Raw genomic sequence first — 4,554 nt, forward strand, 5'->3', positions numbered from 1 at the left:
ACAAAAACTATCAACATTTTCCATTTAGACTACCTGTCCAGAGTACTTTGTGACGGAGATGACACTAGACCAGGATTCCTGCCATATTAATGAACCAGCACATATAAATAAAAGAGCCTTAAATAATGCATCCGTTAAAATATGAAAAAAGCCAACTTAGGGAATCCTATTAAAAATTGTTACTAAGGATTATCAACTAATCTAAAATAAATGTTTAACCGTTTGAGATACTATTCCTCACGCCACATGGTTTCGCGTGATTTGTTCTGACTGCCCGGATTTTGTCTTGCGAAAATTATGGATTTGATTTTAGAAAACCGGTCGTTTTTTTATATTTGGCTACTTCCCTTACTTTATTCAGACGATCAATTTCTGGGTTGTTTTCGAATTGTCTCTGTAGTCTTCTAACTTCATTATGGTTAGTCATCAGCTGTTATCGCAGTCTCAGAATTCTTGATTGGAGCCTCTAATGTCTGATTTTCTCATCACTGCTGTCATTCTTTCTCGTTGGAATATTGACTTGGATTGATACATCGTTGTTCAAACGAATTTCGTACTCGTCATCCAATGTATTTCCTACGGTTGAAGAGCTTGTTTCATCACAGATTTCTTTCGAAGAAATATTGTCACTGTCTGGTCTTTCGTGGAGCTATTTTTCTGGTTTGAAGGTAATTGGGATAATTCGAAGACCGACTAGGCACGCTCTCTGGCTTCAGTATAATTTTCTTTTAGTTTTATTTTTTATATCCATCTCTAAAATTCAGGCTACAAACACGAGAATAATTGGCTGGAATTCATTGATTACCCTTGGTTGATCCTTGCCTTGATATAGCAAAGCAAAGTCAGCTCCATTCAGGCCATGAAGGCCCTTGGAGGAGTGGAAGGTAAAGGCTTCCACCATTGTTAACCTCGGCACGTGATGGGGTAGAGTGGTTAGCTCTACGCCCGGCCGCCTTTGCCCCCAGGAATTAACCTGGTACACAGTTTTGGTGTAGGCTGAGTGAACCTCAGGGCCATATGCATCTCCGGAAGTGGAAATCTCGTTTCTTAAATTTTACGACTTCCTGACGGGGATTCGAACCCACGTCCTTCCGGGCGAACCGAGCACGCCTTTACCGCCTCGGCCAGGCAGCTCCTGCCTTGATATAGCGTTAAGCTAATTTTCCCAAAGTTCTTTACTTGGGGGGATAACAGGAATCCTCACACCTGAAGAATTTGGATTTCCTGCTTTGATATACAGAGAGGAACACAACAATTAATCATTTCACAACCAGAGACACACACATAAATGCTCGATGCAAACGCACTGGAACACAACAACCTGGCTACAGCAACACCTCCTAGATAATAAGGCCTAACAACAGCGTAGTGACGTTACGCTACGGAGGCGATGGCAATGCAGAGAAACGCGGAACATAGTTAAACACAGACATGATTTTAATATATTTTGCCAATGGAATAATTTATTTACTAACAAATAGCGTTTCAAATTTGAAGGATTTTGAATTATACTGTCGTTATTACCGCATTTTAGTGACTCTGCCATTAAAGATAAACAGCAGACAGTTGTAAAACACGACAGTATTTTGCAATGTTAACTCACTTAAGCCGAATTGCTAACATCACAACAGAATGTTACAAACATATTTCAATTTAAATAGGCATTACGTGATCTTAAAAGAAAACTAGCACGTATAATATTAGCATAGGCCTTACATCTAAGCTGATGTAGCATCACTGGCAGTATTTGCACATGAGCCCACAATGTTTCCTCTCTTGAAGTTCATGTATGGTTTAATGAGAATTTCACCTACCATCGATGTTACTAATTTGTAATTCTGTTCGAAACCTTTATGTATTCCAGAAAGTATGTAAGTTTCTAACCTAATATTGGACTACCATTCGGACTGGAGCCTACTCTTTTAAAAGTATTGACATATTGTGGCAACATTAAATTGCTACTGTCTCATAAATTTGTAAAAATCGCACGGCGCAACAGCCCTGAAGGGCTTGGTCTTGATCCTGCTCAGCCCGAAGGCCTGCAGATTACGAGGTGTCTTGGGTTCCGCAGGACGAAACCTTTCAGCAGTTATTCTTGGCTTTCTAGACCTGGGCCGCTATCTCACCGTCAGATAGCTCGCAAATGTAAACACGCAGGCTGAGTGGACTTCAAACCAGCCCTCAGATCTAGGTAAAAATCCCTGACTTGGCCTGGAATCGAACCGGGGCCTCCGGGTAAGAGGCAGGCATTATATCCCCTCACCACGGGGTCGGCCATAAATTTGTAAACATGAGGAGATATCAGACAGAAGTTTGAAAAAATAACAAGAAAATCATGCACATACTCCTTTATGAACTAAGAAATGTTTTAACTATGGCTATTAAATTAACTGTGGGGACATCATCCTCGGTGTCCAATTCACCAACTAGGACTAGAATGAACTTATTTATTGAATCTTTCTACACATTGTTACACTCATTCCTTGTGATGCAGCTATGATGTTTTGTAACTAAAGAATATACCGCATTTGTATTAGTAATTTTGTCCACATATACATTAGAAATATTTTTTACTTTAATAAAACCCGTTTAGAATAAAGGCCATGTCTTATAAGATGATTACATATGCCATGCAGTATGGCTGCCTTGATGTATCGACGTACAGAAAAATTACTTACGTTCCCTTCATCACAGTACAACTACCATCAGGTAACGTGTTTATTGTACTTTTCAGCTGTGTTGAAATTCTGTGTATGAGATATGTACTATCTTCAATGGCTCTGTTTATTGCTCCTTTCTATTCTACATTTTTGCCTGGTTCTTTTAACTACTCCTCTTCCAAGACCATGATTGTCAGAGACAGCAGTGGCTTATATCTTTTCCAACTGCCCATCTTATTTATAGTCACATTCTGGCAGGATCAGTACCAGTTACTTCCCATAAAATATCACCGACTTTGAAATGTCTGTGGCATACCTGTAAAATAATGTATCACCGTGAGCGAAATTCGTGCATTTACAGAGTGAATCGGCCTACACCAGCAGCTCCTGTAGGTGGTATGTTTTAATGCGTATAATAATAATAATAATAATAATAATAATAATAATAATAATAATAATAATAATAATAATAATACCGTTGAAATAATGTATCCCATGATTGTGATCTAACATAACCTTATATCATTGAAGAGTAAATATGCCTACATATCACCAGCTGTTGCGTGTAGTTAAATACGTCATAGGCCTATACTCATTATGATTGTGTGAGAATGTAATAATAATAGTTACTCACCATTGAGTTATTAGTAAATCTGTAGTCTTGTCTTGGAATTGCACGTAAACATATCTGCCGCATAACCTCGTCTTTCGTAAACTTAATACATGCACTTCGTTATCACTGCCGGAATTCTCCTTAAAGTTGAGTACGCAACACATCAGTACCATTACGTACAACGGTACGGTATTAATAATTGGCACCATTAAACGAATTAAAACTCTTCTAATTTCAGCGTTACATGGCCAAACTCATTGCTGTGTTATTACTGAAAAGGTTCAAGCTTGCCTCCCGATTTTGATGTCACAGTATATTCCCAGAACAGTTGTGAGGCCTTATATATCTAGGAGGTGTTGGCTACAGAGATTAGTTGGGTGCGTTAGCTGGCGCCCCTAGCGGAGGTTCGTGACTGTAAGAGCTCACGCTGAGAAGCATGTTAACCGCGTGGCATAGAGCAGGCAGTATATAGAGATTGAGACGGCGGTGGGTAATACCTACAGTCAAGACCGACTACAATATATCAGACCTTAATGTTACTATCGATTGGGAGGAAAATGGCGACTTCGTGGGCGAGCTTTTGAGACATGTTGTTGGTTCATATCTGTGTTTACATTCTGTTAAAGAGTGTTATTTTGATCGAGTTATCGAAGTATAAAGTATATGTTTGGTAAAATAGTAATCTATAACGGTTTATCAGTATGGTGTTTTGTTAGAAGTTTATTTGATGGTATTTTAAATGTATAATAGTGTTTATATTGCCGTGCAGTAACATAGCACAAAATGGGTCGTTCCTGCTGCGTTCGTGGTTGTAGATCTAATTATATCGTTGCTGAAGCTTTTAAATTCCCTGAAGATAGATCTCTACAGGAGAACTGGATAAGGAATATTCACCGAGAAAATTTGGAAGTCAAAGACCAAACTATCGTAGGCTATGTGTGTAACCAAAATTTGTGGTTAGGGAAGATCTCTTTCCAACCGAAAATGGTGAGCCTATTCGTTTTTGTTTTCTTATTCAGTCGGAGTAATTTCATGTAAGTTGACGATAAGTATTAGTTTCTATGTAGAATATAAGTGTGTGAGTGTATTTATATGGGTCAGTGGTCACTAAGATCTGTAATTATACGCAGTCACGTGAGAGTATGTTTGTTTTGATCGTGTTGTGAACCGGATTTAAATCGAACTATGGCAATGCCTCTCATACATCTATTCTTAAGTTCGATAAGGAATGAAACATTAAGAGAGAAGTGGATCAGGAACATACATCGTGAATATTTCTAC

The sequence above is a fragment of the Anabrus simplex genome, chromosome X (assembly GCF_040414725.1).
Source record: "Anabrus simplex isolate iqAnaSimp1 chromosome X, ASM4041472v1, whole genome shotgun sequence".
In the NCBI taxonomy this organism is placed as follows: Eukaryota; Metazoa; Arthropoda; class Insecta; order Orthoptera; family Tettigoniidae; genus Anabrus; species Anabrus simplex.